The sequence below is a fragment of the Pygocentrus nattereri genome, chromosome 23, assembly GCF_015220715.1.
Source record: "Pygocentrus nattereri isolate fPygNat1 chromosome 23, fPygNat1.pri, whole genome shotgun sequence".
NCBI classification, from domain to species: domain Eukaryota; kingdom Metazoa; phylum Chordata; class Actinopteri; order Characiformes; family Serrasalmidae; genus Pygocentrus; species Pygocentrus nattereri.
Window position 1 is genome coordinate 16,299,308 of NC_051233.1, and position 18,037 is coordinate 16,317,344.

Sequence of the window (18,037 nt, forward strand, 5' to 3'; positions counted from 1 at the left end):
AAGGAGATCTTCTGTTTTGCTAGCTGATCTTGCAGCTCGGGTGCCATGGCATCAAAGGCCTCCTGTAATTCCCGAAGTTGGTACCATTATCACACAGGAATTCAAACGGAGTGCCGCGCCTGGCTATGAATCTGCGCACGGACAGCAGGAAGGAATCCGTATCAAGACTCTCTAACAAGTCGAGGTGGACGCACCTGGTGGTCAGGCATTTATACACAATCCCCCATCGCTTCTCAGTCCTGCGGCCGATTTTCACAGTTAATGGGCCAAAACAGTCCACTCCCGTGGAGTAGAATGGTGGTTTGTAGATACGCAGCCTGCAGTGTGGAAGATCCGCCATCTTGGGAACGTCTGGCTTGGCGCGCCAGAGCTGGCACCCCCTGCAGCTGTGCTGATGCTTCCGTATCGCCTCCCGGGCACGCAGGACCCAGTACTGCCGTCGCATCTCGGCCAACACCCGTTCGGCCCCCGGATGGAGAAGCTTGTCGTCGAAGTCCTGAATCAGCAACTTAGTGATCTGGTGTGCTGGATCCAGAATGATCAGATGGATAGCATCTGCTTCCAGATCCTCTGCCTGCCGGAGTCTACCCCCAACGCGAAGTAGTCCTGTGGCCTTGTCATATTCAGGTGAGAGTGTGATCAAGCGACTATTAGCTGAAACAGGTCGACTAGCTTTAAGGGCCTTTAAATCCTCAGGGAAAGAGTCCTGCTGAGCCTGGGCCAGGAGTAGCTTCTCTGCGAAGAGGTAGGTTGCAACATCTGCAGCCTGACAGTCACTAGAGGCAGCCGCCCCATGAAGGGATGTGACGGTAGTCTGGACTAGCTCCTTCCAGGTGTGGAACTGCACCGGATCAGGTAGGCCTGGGTTCCGAGTCTCAGATGTTATACCGACAAAGGTGGACTTCCGGAGTTCGACAGAGTCAAATTCATCGTCTGCTGCTGTGGGCATAGCCGGCCACTGGTCCAGAGGCTGACGGAGGAAATCTGGACCATTGATCCATCTGTGTGAATGCGCCATATCTGAGAGCCTCAAGCCTCATGTTATGTCATCCGCTGGATTCCTCGCCGAGTCCACATACCTCTAGCTGGCTACCTCAGTTAGAGTTTGAATCTCTGCAATACGCGTGCCGACAAAGACCTTGTAACGACACGACTCTGATCTTAGCCATTGGAGCACCGTAGTGGAGTCTGACCAGAGGAACGTCTGTTGAATGGGTATGGTCAGCTCTGTCTGGATAAGCTTGGCGAGCTGAGCACCAGTGAGTGCTGCGCTAAGTTCCAGACGTGGCATGCTAAGGCGTTTCTTCGGTGCCACTCTCGATCTAGCTAGCACAAAGGAGGTGTAGATATGACCTTGGTCATCGACGGTGTGTAGGTAGGCTACTGAACCATACGCTCTCTCTGACGCATCGCAGAAGACGTGAAGCTCCCTAGATGCAGTGGGCCCGTCGGCACATGGAGGCGCATAGGTTCGTGGAAATTGGAGGTGGATGAGATCAGGAAGCTCCATCACCCAATCGATCCACTGTTCTCTCAGAGACTGAGGCTCAATTGGATCATCCCATCCGATGTCTTGCTTCCAGATATCCTGGATGATGACCTTCGCCCTGGTGATGAAAGGATTGATAAAGCCGAGTGGATCATACTGACTAGCCAGAGCTCTATAAATATTCCTCAGGGTTGGCTCGAGGTGGTCCACTGGGCGGTGCTTGAAGCCTAGTGAGTCGGTGAGACAGTTCCACTGGAGGCCCAAGGTCGACTCCTGCAGGTTGTTGCTACCCTTAGACAGCCAAAGCTCACAGCTGTCTGATTTGGCTTCTGGGGGAAGATGCTCGATTACTGCTGGCACATTACTCGCCAACTGCAGGAGATCAAATCCTCCTTCCAGGAGTAGCTTGCGTAGGTTGTCAATGAGAGCTTTGGCTTCCGCTGCAGTTTGGGTACTCTGGAGACATAGTCCACATAGAAGGAGTGCTCCACAACTTCGACTAAGTTGGAATTGTCGCCACAGTTATCTTGAACATGACGTTGGAGAGCATATACAGCACAACAAGGGCTGCATGTGGTCCCAAACGGCAGCACCTGCCATTCATAGATAGTTGGCTCTTCCTCCCTCTGCATGTCTCTCCAGATGAACCTCAGCACTTGTCTGTCAGTGGGCTGCAAACGGATCTGATGGAACATTGCCTTTATGTCCCCACTCACAGCAACTGAGTGCTGACGGAATCTCAGTAAGACACCTAGCAGTGAAGGTCCCAAGGTCGGTCCAGGCAACAGGAGTTCATTCAGTGACTGCCCTCGGTACTGGAAAGAACAGTCGAAGACGACTCTATCCTTTCCGTTGTGGTGGACCATATGGTGTGGTATAAACCACGACTCTGGTGACTGGTTGGCTTCTTCTGATGAGATCTTTGAAACGTAGCCTGATTCCTCCAGCCTCCGGATCTCAGCACAGTAAGATTTAGCTTGTGTAGGGTTCTTAGCAAGCTTCCGCTCTGTGCTGCGAAGCCTGGGGAGTACTGCTTCCGCAGGAGCCAGGAGAGCTATGTCGGTCATACGGCGAAGAAGAGGAGTGGCGTAGCGTGGCATGCCATCTACGGTCACTCTAGTGGTGGTTGTCTGGAGCAGAGCGAGAGCGTGTTGGTCTTCCTTCGAGCGAGTGATAACTTTCTCACTGTAGGACAAGGTGTCCATTTGCCAAAGGCGTTCCACATTCCTAAGGAGCTCGCTGGGAGCTGAGGCCGTGGTGATGTGTAGGCATTGTTGGACTCCAGGTAAGAAATGGACAGTATCAACTGGCCCTTGAAGAGACCAGCCCAGCTTAGTGCAGATGGCAACAGGTCCGCCTGATGGTCCTGCGTGCACTGGTTGGACTGGAGTGATCAGGTGGGGCATATCAGACCCGATTAGGAGCACAGGTTGAACCCGGTTCACAGGAAGTAAGGGAAGTTCTCGGAGGTGTTTGTATTTCTGCTGCAGCACACCAACTGGATAAGTGTATTCAGCGAGAGCTAATCCCTCGGCGGTGAAGGCGTGGGGTATCAGGTGCTTCTCGTATGGCCGCAGCGGTGATGATATCTCCAAGGAGACTGATGCGCCATTAAGTTGCTTAACGCTTTGGTGCACAGTCTGCAAGTGAAGAGTCTCTGGATGGCTGACTACTTCAATTAATAATAATAAATACAACCCAGACATTATTAGGTACACTTACCTTGTTTCTATATATGTTGTCCATTGTATCAGCTCCACATACCATATAGGTGCACTGTGTACTTCCAATAGACTGTAGTGCATCTGTTACTCTGCATAAAACAGAGCTGGCATCATGTGGGTGATGGATCATTCTCAGCACTGCAGTGACACTGACCTGGTGGTGGCCCCATCCCAGTTTTACATAATGCTGAAATCAACAGCAGGTTATGGTTGCTGAAAATGCTGGTTGTCCAAGTGGTGCTCAGAAAAGAATGTGGGCTTTTTAGAGAATTGGTCTACTTTTGAGGGCAAGCCTGGTCTCTTGGACAGCCATCAGTATAGGACAGTCAGACACAGACAAGCCAGAGCCAAGGCCAGGTAGAAGACAGACAGGCTGAAACAACTGTCTGGTAGTTGCCTTGAGATGCCACAAAGGTTCCACCCAATTGAGACTTTGATTCCCTGAATCAAAGACAATTTCAGACAACCTCAAAAATATGTTCTACTAAGGTTCTTAGGTGTAAACCAGAAACCAGGCTACAAATTCCCTTCTTTTGAAATGTATATAATTACAATCTATAGACCACCAGGGCCATATTCTGAGTTCTTACAGGAATTTGCTCACTTTTTATAAGGTTTGATACTCTCCAATAAAGTAAAATTATCAGAGATATTAATATTCACATTGACAAACCACAGGATCCACTGAGTACGGCATTTGTATCTTACACTCTGTTGATTTCACTCAGAAATATAAAGGGGCCCACTCGTTATTGCAACAGCACTCAAGATAATTTTAATCTTTGGCGTATTCATAGATCATTCAGCCATTCTCCACCAGTCTGAGTCTCAGTGTCAGATAATTATCTAATCTCATATTTGTAATATTTGTTCATTGCATGCACTTGTAGCAGACTGTAACATCCTCCAAACCTAGTAGCTTTATCAGAGACCTCCCAGATCCATCAGCTTCTGTCAGCTGTCTGTCTGACCTACCGAAAAAATAATGAATTATTATTAAAAAGTAAAAAATAACAAGGCAGAAAAAGCTTGCCCCATGTACAACGATGATACAAGTTTGAAAACAGACTATCAGAGAATTATTGCATAATGAAGTAAGCTTCTGTTGGTGTTTTGGGGATATTTCCCACTGATGGTAAAATAAAGCTCTGGGAGTCATCTGCCCTGATGTTTGTTTGTATAATGTCAGGACTTAAGCAGCTTGCAAATGAGAAGAGGCTTTATTTGGGGCAGTCTATATAACAGACGTGGTCAAAACACAAGCAGGCAATAGTAAATGCAGATCCATATATAACAAAACCAGGATATAAAATGAAGGTCAAAACGGAGACAATACAAAAGAAAAAGCCTCAGGCTCAGGTTAGGTTAGGAAACCCAGAGACTTTGCCAACACAGCTCAAACAAGGGGTATAATTAAGGCGCTTATATATAAGCCAGCCATCTGGGGAGCAGGAACAAGAGCAGCCTGGGGAGCAGGAACTGGAGTGGCCCTGGGAACTGGAACAGGGGAGTTTGCTCCAGTAGTAGTTGCTAACCCAGGGGGGGTGGCTAGAGGATCCATCACAGGAGAGGAGGTTCTGGGAGCTTTCACAGGCATCATATCTTAGAGTGGCATGATGAGGGCACGACAGGCCAGAGCTTTCCATAGCACAGGGTGGAGCCTTGAAGGTTGGCACTGATGGGCCAGTGGTCTCATAGCACTGGCATGGAGTCTTGAGGGCACAGCATCAATGGGCTGTGCTCTCCTTAACACTAGCCACAATTACATGCAGCCTAAGAATCTGTTAATAATCCGACTAATAGCTCAATTGGAATAGAATATGTAAACACCTCAATCGGAATGCTCTAGTCCGATTCAGGCCATTCGGAATACAATTTCTAGCCGATTGAACAAGGTGGGTAATCCTGTAAATAATACATTAAACAGAAGAATAATAGCCACGTAAACGCCTGTGTCCGATTACACCTCCAAACAACATGCAATTACATTCTCCACATGTGCATTCACATCATAGCGAAAGTTTATAACATTCAACACGGTGGAGCAGAAACTGGTCTGCAGAGGAAACAAAGTTTATGCTTTGAACTTTAAAGAGGCCGATGGGACGGACATCCATCTTATGTGTCTCAGAGCATGATGTCTCCCTCTCAACACTTCCTTTAATTTCCTTTTTGTGAAGCAGTTAAAAACACAAGCGCGCCAACGGAAAAGTCATCTCACTCTGACTGGACCTCACATGAGGATCGCTGTCATGGTAGCGTTTACTCTAAGTGATACTCCACCCCTGCACTGTCCTACTGGCATTCTCTGGAGCTCTGGGCAATGCAGTGGAATTCTGTGCAGGACTGCTGGTATTCTCTAGACCTCTGGGTGGTGCTGTGAGACCCTCTTCGACCATAGGGGACTCCAGTGCATCCAGTGTGTCCCCGTCGCCCCACAGATCCCACTGTGGATCAGCAGTGCTGCTGGAGTTTTTAAACACCTCAGTGTCACTGCTGGACTGAGAATAGTCCACCAACCAAAAATATCCAGCCAACAGCGTCCTGTGGGCAGCGTCCTCTGACCACTGTTGAAGGACTAGATGATGATTAGCTCACACTGTACAGCAAGATATGTCAACGCAGGTGCGTCTAATAGAGTGGACAATGTGTAGTGTTTAAACACTCCAGCAGCACTGCTGTGTCTGATCTACTTGTACCAGCATAACACACCACCACCACCACGTCAGTGTTACTGCAGTGCTGAGATTGATCCACCACCCAAATAGTACCTGCTCTGTGAGGGTTCAGGGGGTCCTGACTACGGAAGAACAGGGTAAAAGGGGGCTAACAAAGTATCTGAGAAACAGATGGACTGCAGTCTGTAACTGTAGAACTACAAAGTGTACCTATACCAATCACTGCAATGGCACTTCATGTCCACTTATTTATTGCTGCTTTACTGAATCAGTGCCTCCACTATATCATCCACACATGTCACTTTATACATTACCAGCATTTAGATGTACACCTCCTACCTCGTACTCATACTGCTGCCGTCCATGCTGCTGTTATTTGTCCACCCCTTTATTTGCACCTTCTATTTATTGTTTGTTACTTGGGAGTTGACTGGACCGTGAGTACAATGTTTCGTTCCACCTCATGTACCACATGTGATGTGAATGACAATAAAGCCTTATCTTATCTCTTATCTTATATAGTAATCAGAGCTGATAAAATGGACAATGAGCACAGAAACAAGGACGTGGTCATAATGTTATGCCTGATCTGTGTATGTACAGACATTCACATTCACATTCAGTCTTTATTAAACTTCAACAACACTTTAGCCTCAAAATCCTCATCTTTGACTCTGTTTGGGGTGAGAATCAGGCCTGAATAATCTCTCCACTGCTGCAGAGCTGCTGCGGCTCCACAGCAGAACTAGATTTATAGGTTAAATAACATAATAATCCTCCTTTGCTGTAAAATCATTATAACACACAGTTCAAACACAGTTTTCACAATAAATGGACTTAAACACTGGAGTTAACACATAACTGCTAATTCACCCTTTAATGCTGAAGACTGATGCACAGACTGCTGAACACACAGCAACGCAGAGAACGAAACAGTAGAGAGAGAGAAGATGAACATCGGTAATTTGGAAATGAATGGATTTATTTGCATTTATAAATCACTACTTTGTTGATACATTTAATCTGCAGCAACTCACGAAACTTAAGTTACCTTTTCTTTCTCTTGCTTCTTGTTCGAATTCTCCCTCGAATTCACGCCTCAGACACCATTTAAGGTGGAGTAGGACAATTTGAATGAAAAGCTGGAGGATGAGAAGCGACTTCAATCTCATAAAAAGTCAAACATTGAGAGACATTTTACAAGAAACTCTTTTGCATTTATATTTCAAGCCTGTGGCAAAATTGTAGGGAAAATTTTCTCTATAGCTACATGAAGAGGCGCTACAGCTACTAGCTACATTTCATAAAATGTAGTGTAACACAGCTATTAGCTACCAAAATGTGTAGCTAACTACAAAAAGTAACGCCCTACTTAGCTTCACCCCCATCCCTGTCCTAAACTATTATAGCTCATGCTATTTCGTCATCTGTGCTGTGAATATGTATCTCTGTCTCTGCTGTGTCATCTGTTTGGATGTTTCTTGTGCCACTAACTGTAGTCTGTAAGTGTCTTTGGGTCCTTGAAAAGCGCTATACAAATGTCATGTATTATTATCAATATGACTGGAAATTAGTAAAATAAGATTACTGAGGCCATGTAGGTGAGAACACACCATAAGAATCCAATGTACTCACATTATTGACATGGTACAGCCAAGTGTCATCAATTTCAGCTTCTTATTCATTTACCTGTGTGCATTACTTCTAAATGTGCCATGTTATCAGTTATTTTATAAGTATTTAGTGAGCTTAGGCCAGACAAAACAAAAGTTTTCCTTAAAGGAACAGAGTTATTCTCTGTTTGGAATATGTTATTGGTTTTACCCCATGTAAATAAATCCCTCTGAAATTTCAGCTTCTTATACTCTTATTCTCTACTTTTACACACAATAACTTATTGTGCCATATTGCCAGATATTTCTTAGATTAGAAAACACTATTGAATCTAATCACATTAAATGTGTTAAATTTGCTTGAAGTCTAACAAGCTTTAAACTACTTGCAATTAAATTATACAGTAGATATGAATTAAAATCAGAATATCTGCAGAATTAAATATTTTATTACCTTATAGTCATACTCTTTATAATGGTATGGTGTCTCAGAGGTGAGAACTTTGCAAATCACCATGGTTTGTGTCACGTAAGTCTGGTAAAATCCAAACCAGTTCCATATCACTGATGTTGACTTTTTTAGGGACTCTTCGCTGGTGTTTTCATGGGAGGGCAAAGTTGGTATAGGTAAAAGGTTGGTGGTTGGTATTGTGTAGTGGGTAACACCTCTGCCTTCTACACTGTAGACTGGGGTTCAATCTGCCTGCCTGGGTAAGCACCCTATGCTATACCCATAATCCTTGGGCAAGATTCCTAACACCACCTTCACCTACCTGTGTAAAATCATCAAATTGTAAGTTGCTCTGGATAAGAGCATCTGCTAAATGCCATAAATTTAAATGTAAAAGCGACGCATGATGGTACGCTGTCTGGTTTATCTGCGTGTCTCTAGGGTGGGCATGAAAGGGACTAGCAAACAGTGGGCTTTGACTGAGGGAAAATAAAAACCCACATTGCTTGTATGCACATAGAACTGCAGCAGATATAACGTGCATTGATCCAGCAAACTCCCTGGGACACCCCTAGCATATATTATTAATGACTTAGCCTAATAAAGAACATTAAGCTAGAGCAGAATGTCATTAAGTAGTATTAATAATATTTGATTTTTAACCTTGTTTGTTCAAAATAATATCATAACCATAAGCACCTTAGTGCTATGGCTGGACATAGCTAACGAAGAGGGTTTCAGGTTCTGTCTGACACTTGCCACATTTATTACATTATCACAATTATTTGAGATGATAGCAATTATTAAAGCTGACTGCAATCACTTTCCACAATTATATTATGCCAAAATTAATTTCACTATCATACCAAAAAGCAGAAAGTTAAGGGTGTGTTTAGGCAAATAAAGCTAAATAAAAGAATGAATAAATGCTTAATTTTACATGATATAGATCATGGGTCCTATGATCTGATTAAATATTGTTGAAGGTATAGACAGGTTCAGACAGAACATAACCACACTAATGACTCTAATCCCACATGGTTTATTTAGACAGCAAACATGAGCTGCATCATTTCCATTTTACGTAATGAGCCATCATTCACAAATCCCTTCTCCTACTAGGCATCTGTGTGCTGATTTATAATAGTTATAAAGTTGTGAGGGACATACCATATCTTCATTGCGGGGGTGATTAAGGCCTCTAGCTCTACTTGGCAGGTCTATGCTGATGACAAGCTGTCTGTAGGTGACTAAGCTCAGGTTTCAGGGCCCTTTTTATATCAGATGTAAGTTGATAAACCCACCATTATCCACTGTCCTACTTAAGCAAACTGGTCTGCAGTCAGATATACTAGGCTCAAGTAAAATGAGCCAACTCACAAAAGCTGACCCCAGAATAGTGACTGGCAGAGGTAACAGCATCTGCAGTACAACTCCCCAACCCCCACCTTCCTACACACACACTGTTGTAACATGAACTGGTCTTGTTTTTCACTTGCTTAGACAGGCAATATATAAGACAACAGACACCCTTGGCAGCTGAGTATTAGTCCAGTTTTGATGTTTTTCTTTCTGTAAAAGTACAAATTAAGAGAGCACTAGTAGACAAGTTTTAGTGCTAGAATGAGCAGTTTCTACAAACACATAATTAACACTATAGTGCCGCTCTGAGAAAAAATGTCCTTTTGAAAAGAGGCAGTGAAAAAAATCACTGTACCACTGACTTAAAAACAAAATAATTCTCTGATTCCCAACTGACTTTAAGCACAAACCTTTGTGTGTCTGTGTGTGTGTGTGAGGCATTGGTGGTCAGCGACAGATGGGCCTTAAATATTAAAGACCATGGAAGCACACACTGTCTTCTATTCAAGAGAGTCTGTTTGGAAGGAGACAGAGGCAGCAAATGCAGACTGAATATGTCTTAGGAAAATATGTTTGTGAGCATTCATACGTGTATGTAAACAGGTGCTAAACCAGCTGGTAAAGACATGATTGGAACACTTGAAGAAAACAAGAATAACTGGTCTATAGTGGACAGTGAATTTAGCCAGCTGTCTGTGTTGATATGGATGGCTCCATGAGAGCAGTATCACTCCTGGAACTACAAAGGACTACCAGAAACCTGTATATACTGAGAGGTAAGGCAAAAACCAAATTACAAAAATTAGTAAAGGGTTTCTTCAGCTGAAACACCACTCCAGTTTTGTTTACTTCAGTTAAATAGTAAAAATTCACCAAAATATAGGTGTGAAAAAATTATTGAAAATGAATGAAGAAAAGCTAAAAAATGAACCTTGGCGTTTGAAATAATCTTAGATCTTGTAAAATATCTAATATATATATATATATATATATATATATATATATATATATATATATATATATATATATATATACATATATAAAATATCTCATTTATTTTGAAATTGCTGTATAAATATCACAAGATTATTTAACGTATTTCTAGACATTTTTTTTTACTTGTTTTAAGTCATTTTCTCATCTGATTTTCTCTTTTCTCTTGGCAGACAATTGTGCTTTTCAAGCATTATTTCTTGAAAAGTACAAAAATCTCAAAATTAGACATATAACAATACATGTCTATTGATAAGAAACAAATAACTGTCAATAATTGTCAATTTGATCAATGAACTTCAAATAAATGCTTATGAGTGGCAAGGGAAATTATCTCATAATCATAATCTCCTAATAAGTTAAAGAATAGTGATTCATTATTGTGTATACATCCAGTCTTCTTAAGAAAAAAGAAAAAAAAAACAGCACAGGGTTTGATGTTGATTTAAAATTAATTGATCTCTTTATAGTGCTCAGAGTGGACATAAATGGAATATGACTGCAACATGTAACAAGTCTTTTTTTCCATTACATCTGATTTGGTCATCTCTTATGGTTAAGCGGAGCACATGATGAATATTTTTAATTATTTAAGTTTTATAAGGACGAACAAGTTAGAGTTTTTGGTCATTTAATAAGCTTGTATTTTATAATACATCACAAGATAGTTATCATTATGGTCTAATAAACTACGTTATTAACATCTTAAGTCATAGATGTTCTCTTTAGACCTTCAATAGACTACTAGTAAACAGACACCAAGGATTCAGCTTTCAGGCTCACTAACTAATTAAGCAAACATGTAACTGGCACCTGACAAAATAGAGCAGAAGCACACAATAAAGCATCATGGACATATTAGGGCATATATTTGCAAATATGCATATATTTGTAAACCGATCATTTTAGACCAGGTTTACTAATAATATTGCTCCCAAATAATCCTTTAAAGGAATCATGTATGTAGTCTCACTACACAGTGTTTTAACTGCTTCTTTGCAAAATCATTTTCCAAATTTAGGCTGCCTTTTATCTTGCATCCCATGCACCACTGAATATGAATGCCTCAGTTGATGTTTGCTGATGTCTTTGCACTATGTATTTGTGTACATATTAATATTATATTCTGTTATACAGTATCCGGAAAGTATTCACAGTGCTTCACTTTTTGTAAATTTTTTTATGTCACAGCCTTATTCCAAAATGGATTAGATTCATTTATCCCCTCAAAATTCTATGAATGTTTGAATGTTTTGCAAATTTATTAAAAATAAAAAAACAAAAAATCACATGTACATAAGTATTCACAGCCTTTGCTCAATACTTTGTTGAAGCACCTTTGTCAGCAATTACAGCCTCAAGTCTTTTTGAGTATGATGCTACAAGCGTGGCGCAGCTATTTTTGGGCAGTTTCTCTCATTCTTCTTTGCAGAACCTCTCAAGCTCCATCAGGTTGGATGGGGAGCGTCAGTGCACAGCCATTTTCAGATCTCGCCAGAGATGTTCAATTGGTTGTCCTTCTGGAAGGTTCTCCTCTCTCCACAAAGCAATGCTGAAGCTCTGCCAGAGTGACCCTTGGGTCTTCTACCCCGATCACTCACATTGGCTGGGTGGCCAGCTCTAGGAGGTGCTCTGGTGGTTCCAAATTTCTTCCATTTACGGATGACGGAGGCCACTGTGCTCATTGTAACCTTCAACGCTGCAGAAATTTTTCTGTACCCTTCCCCAGATCTGTGCCTCAATAGAATCCTGTCTCAGAAGTCTACAGACAATTCCTTGGACTTCATGGCTTGGTTTGTGCCCTGACATGTACTGTCAATTATGGGACCATATATAAACGGGTGTGTGCCATACCAAATCATGTCCTATCAACCACAGGTGGACTCCAATCAATTTGTCAAAACAACTGAAGGATGATCAGTGGAAACAGGATGCACCTGAGCTCAATTTTGAGCGTCATGGCAAAGGCTGTGAATACTTATGTACATGTGATTTTTTTTGTTTTTTACTTGTAATAAATTTGCGAAACATTATGGGGTATTGTGTGTACAATTTTGACAGAAAAAAATGAATGTAATCCATTTTGTTATAAGGCTGTAACATAACAAAATGTAGAAAAAGTAAAGCACTGTGAATACTTTCTGGGTGCACTGTATAATGTCCTGTTTTCTTTGTCTCACTGTTACACTACCTATCTACACCAAAAGTATTGACACCCCTTCTAATAAGTAAATTCATCTACTGTAGGATGCACCAATTGCTGACAAAGACATTAATCGGGCAAGCTAATCTTCATTAAAAAGCATTACAAATAGAATTGAAAGCTCTGAAGCTGCCACTCATAGAACACCTTTGGGATAAATTAGAGCAGAGACTGTGAGCTAGGCCAACATCAGTGTCTGACCTCACAAAAAATTCTGGAAGAATGGTCAAAAATTCCCATAAACACACTCCTAACCCTTGTGGAAAACCTTCCCAGAAGGGTTGAAGCTGTTATAGCTGCAAAGGGTGGGCCGACATCATATTAAACCCTAAGGATTAAGAATGGGATCTCACTCAAGGTAATATGCGTGTGAAGGCAGACGAGCAAATACTTTTGGAAATAATGTATATGAGGATGGAAAACATAAATTGGATTAAAAAAATGGTAAATAAATATTATGAAATATACAATGAAAGTTATGGTCCCCAGGAAGTCATTGGTGTTCCCATATAACAAAAAAATCACACTGATGACATCATATGGCTATTTTCTCAGGATCTATGAAAAAAAGTACATGGTAAATCTACTGCATTTTTCTCATTTTGCTCATGATTTCATATGAAGATTTTAGTTGAAGTCACTGGTATGACCCACTTTATTCTTAAATAATTGTGATTTTAATTACATATTTTAAGTGGATATTTCATGACTTATAACATGTGGTTTGATGCTCTGTAGCAGCCATTTTGTAAAATGCATTTAAATGTTAATGGTGTTACCTTTCTTATGTTTAACACCAATGAGGATTGGTAACACCAGTGACTCCTAGATAGAAAAGTGGACGTTTCTGTAAAATGACCTGTGTGTGTGTGTGTGTGTGTGTGTGACCTAAAATGTTTGTTTCTATCATTTAACAAAATTAAGTAAATGTAATGAAAAGCAATAACAAGTAATTAAGATAAGATCAGATGACATAAGATAAGGCTTTATTGTCATTCATATCACATGTGGTACATGGGGTGGAACGAAACATTGTACTCACGGTCCATTCAACTCCCAAGTAACATAAACAATAAATGAGCTATTCTGCCGAATCGGTGCCATTTCCATCCCCAGGAAATTACATGTATAAATGTGCGCAAAAAATAACTGTAAAATACATTTTATTATTAAACATAGTGTCTTGTACTTTGACTTAATTGCAAATTTAAGATATATAATTAAAAATTAAAAAGAACACTGAAAAAATAGCATTTGTTACCTGTCCCCGCTCTCTAACTATACCCTTTACCATGAAATATAATTATTAAAATCCTTCAGAGATGTAATTTGTTTTGCATTGTTGTGTGACTCCAAATCCCATCTATGCTTCAAAAATACTTTTTTCACAAGAAATCCATAATATCTAAGTTAAAATACACATTTTAGTTGTGTCCCTAGGTTTTCACTCAGTCCTGTTACCGTAACACATTAACCCATCTAAAAAATCTGGAACATTCCACAAGTCACATGTTCAACAGGAAGTTGCATCAGTTGGATCTTCTGAAGGCCATGGGAAGACCAAAAGTAAGTTCCCTCCTTTATTTTTCTGTATATTTGATCATATTGTAACTATGACTGAGGAGGTCAATCTCAACGTTCTGTCCTGTTACCTAAATTAATTCTTAGATGTTATTTGTTTATTTTTAAAGTACATATTTTGGGAAAATCACTAGAATGTGCTCAGTGTCTTCGTATTATTAGCATAGCCGCCATGTAGCTATATTTTATGTTTTTGCTAATTCTATGCTAAAAACTCAGCACTGTTACTTTCAATCCTCTTACTCATATAAAGAGCAACAGGACTGAGTTCCAGTAACAATAAACCTCTGTTTTTTTAATTTATTAGTGTGAATATTAGTCAATGTATTACTATTAACCTTTTTTAAATTTTACAGTTGAAATTACTGAAGTTGTTGAGATTTAAATCAGTTTCACAATGTGGATACCATACTTACAGGGTGCCAATCCACCACGAAGTGCTGCAGAAAAGCAGCGACGCTATCGTGCTCAACGTGATGCTGACCCAGAGAGGAGAGAAAGATATTTAGAGAAGGAACGAGAAAAATACAGGGAGGACCTAGAATCAGGCAGGAAGAAAAGGATCAATGACCTAAGTGAGAGAGGAAAGCGCAGACGATGCAAAAAGTGGAGAGAAACATACCATAGAATCAAGGACAGGAAAGAAGCTCTACAACACCTCATCACCCCTCCACACAGTCCCCAGCTATCACCAGTGCATCAACCTTTTTGGGTTGTTCATCCAAGTCTGAGTGACCGGGACACATGCATGTGCAAGATGCATGAGAATCTGGGTTTTATTGTGCAGAAGCTGCACCACTTGAAAGTGATCAGCACAGTCAATCTGCATGACCTTGTAAAAGTCATCACATGCGACACAGAAAACATTAAGTGCATGTACGGAGAATGTTCTGAATGCAAGGACCTTTCTTGCCCAGTCTCTAGCCAGTACAATGCAGAGAGTCAAGTGACTTATCTCCAGTGTGCAATAGTGGATAAGGAACACAAGAATGACCCCAATGGCAAAACATCTAAAATCACAATAAAAAAAGAGTTCCAGATCACACAAGAAGAACTGCTAGAACTGCTGAACCTGCAACTGCATAGGTTTAAGAGACACTTATAACATCAATAATCAGTTTAGCCACTACAGGGCACTGAGACATGGCTTGAAAGCACATAAATTTCTAATTCATGTTGACTTTTCCAAAAATTACCTCTGCAAGTATAGTACAGAAATACAGGCAGTCCACTTTGGAGCATCACACCAACAGGCAACACTGCATACAGGTGTGCTTTATGTGCATACATCCCCCCGCCCGATGTCCTTCTGTACAGTGTCCCCCTCAAGACAAAAGGGCCCACCAGCAATTTAGCAGCACTTGTCACCAGTGCTTAATTATGTGCAGAGTGCACATCCAGAGGTCTCCACAATCCATTTTTACAGCGAAGGCCCTAGCACTCGTGGGAAATTTTTTCATGTTTTGTACTGAGCTGTTCAGATGAGGATTCACTGCTGGGACATGGAACTTCTTTGAGGCGAGCCATGGGAAGGGTGCCCCAGATGGTGTGGGAGGAGCCCTGAAGAGGAGAGCTGACAGTCTGGTCAGCAAAGGGACAGACATTCCTAATGCTTCAGAGCTGTATGCTGTGTTGCAAAAGGCAGAAACAACAATCAAGTTCTTTTTTGTCACCGAGAAAGGAGTTGAGAAAGCAGTTTTGGAGATGCCCAATAATGTGCCACCAATTCAGGCAGGCAGTGACCCTAGCCCAAGGAGAACTGACATACAGGGACATCAGCTGCTTGTGCACAACAAAGCAAAACCTGACCTGTGACTGCTTTAATGCAAAGCATTTCACGTTCAGTCATCGACAGACGGCTCCCACAGCCATGGAAATTCAGTGGCAAAGTCCTGAAGTTGTTGGCAAATGGTGTGTGGTGAAGTATGAGGGTGACCTATACCCTGGCATCATCATAGATACAAGTGAAACACATGTTGAGGTCCGTTGCATGCACAAAATGGGGGTCAACAGATTTTTCTGGCCAACACGTGAAGACTTGCTTTGGTACCTTTTTGAGGATGTTTTGTGTATCATCCCACCCCTGAGGCCAGTCACAGGACTCTATATGGAAATCGAAAAAGAGCTCTGGGCCACACTAGAGAAGATCTCTTAGAAAAGGCCTGACAAATTTGTTTTCTCACACACACACACGCACACACACATATGACACATGTCTCTGTTACCCAGTGTTCATTCCTGTTACCCAGTGTTCATTCCTGTTACATGATTATTTTTTCTAAAAAAAAATAAACATAAACCCCTTTTTTTTACCAATTATGTTTGGTCCATCATTTATCCATTTGTTTAATAAATTACATGACAAACAATTTGATCAATTTTAGGTTTGGATCTTCTTAAAAAGATAAAAATGGCTTTGTATGTTTTAGAAAAATACAACATGCATGCATATATAGTGATTTTTAGTCATAAATATCAATTATTTGAACATGTAGTCAATCATTTCTTTAAAATAAACTTCCCTTTTTTGAGGGGAAATCAAAGGAATTAGTTGCCATTCTATTAAATATGCTTTTTAAATGTCACATGAGTTTTGGTAACAGGACTGAGATTGTAAAAAATTAAATAAAGCAGCCTGAGATTGACCAATACATGTTTTGAATAGTTAAATATATGTATTATTAGATTCAGAGTTGAAAAAAGATACAAAATTCAGTTTAATTTGTAAGAGTTACAGCAGGCAAATGGCACCCATTCGGTGGAATGGCCCAAATAGAAGGTGCAAATAAAGGAGTGGACAAATAACAGCAGCATGGACCACAGCAGTATGAGTACAAGGTAGGAGGTGTACATCTAAATGCTGGTAATGTATAAAGTGACACGTGTGGATGCACTGATAGTGGAGGCACTGATTCAGTAAAGCAGCAATAAATAAGTGGACATGAAGTGCCATTGCAGTGATTGTCTAATTGGAATTTAAGAGTCTTACAGCTTCAGGGAAGAAGCTGTTCCTCAGTCTGGTTGTTTTGCACTTAATGCTTCGCAACCTCCTACCTGAGGGGAGCGGAACAAAAAGTGTGTGTGCTGGATGGGTGGTGTCCTTCATGATGCCAGTGGCCATTTTCCTGCATCTGGAGGTGTAAATGTCCATGGTGGTGGGAAGGCTGACTCCAACAGTCCTCTGTGCAGCCTTCACCACCCTCTGCAGAGCTTTCCTTTCTGCCACAGAGCAGCTTCTGTGCCACACGGTGATGCTGGAGCACAGAACGCTCTCCACCACACATCTGTAGAATGAGATGAGGACTGAGCTCCCAAGTCCAGCACGCCTTAGCCTTCTGAGGAAGTAGAGGCGCTGATATGCCTTCCTGATCAGGCTGGAAGTGTTATTACTCCAGGTAAGATTGTTACTTAGGTGTACCAAGTACCTATAGCTGGAGACCACTTCCACTGCAGATCCACCGAAATGTAGGGGGAGGGGAGGGATGGTGTTGCCCCTTCTGAAATCCATAATCATCTCCTTTGTCTTCTTCACATTGATGCAGAGATTGTTCTCACTGCACCAACTCTCCAGGTGTTCCACCTCCTGCCTATAGCCAGACTCATCACTATTTGTGATGCATCCAACCACTGCCTCACAAATGCATGACTGAACATTTTTGAGCCAACAAATCATAAATGCTATATACAGCTGCTTACTCATAACATTTAGGGTAGGCGTGCTTCTGTTTATTAATTACCTATTATTAGGCTTTAAAACAATCAGAATCATTTGATTGAAAGCATTTCTTTGGATTTGTGCTCTCATGCCAGTTTAATCAGAAGGTCTTAGAGGCCACATGCTGACCTAATTAACAAACACAAAACACCATCATGGTTAAGATAATATATAAAAACCTATAAAATACATTCATACATGAACATGAAGATAACGCTATATCCCAAA

At 41.3% G+C, this 18,037-nt stretch overlaps 1 protein-coding gene across 1 annotated transcript in view; it reads left to right on the top strand.

Moving 5' to 3' along the window:
* Positions 1 to 9,879: 9,879 nt before the first annotated feature.
* si:ch211-202f5.2 (uncharacterized protein LOC795181 homolog) overlaps positions 9,880 to 18,037 on the top strand; it is a 13,364-nt gene continuing 5,206 nt past the window's right edge. Inside the window, exon 1 of the mRNA XM_017682858.2 lies at positions 9,880 to 10,093. The gene's annotated coding sequence lies outside the window, so the exon portion shown is untranslated. The remainder of the gene's footprint in view (positions 10,094 to 18,037) is intronic.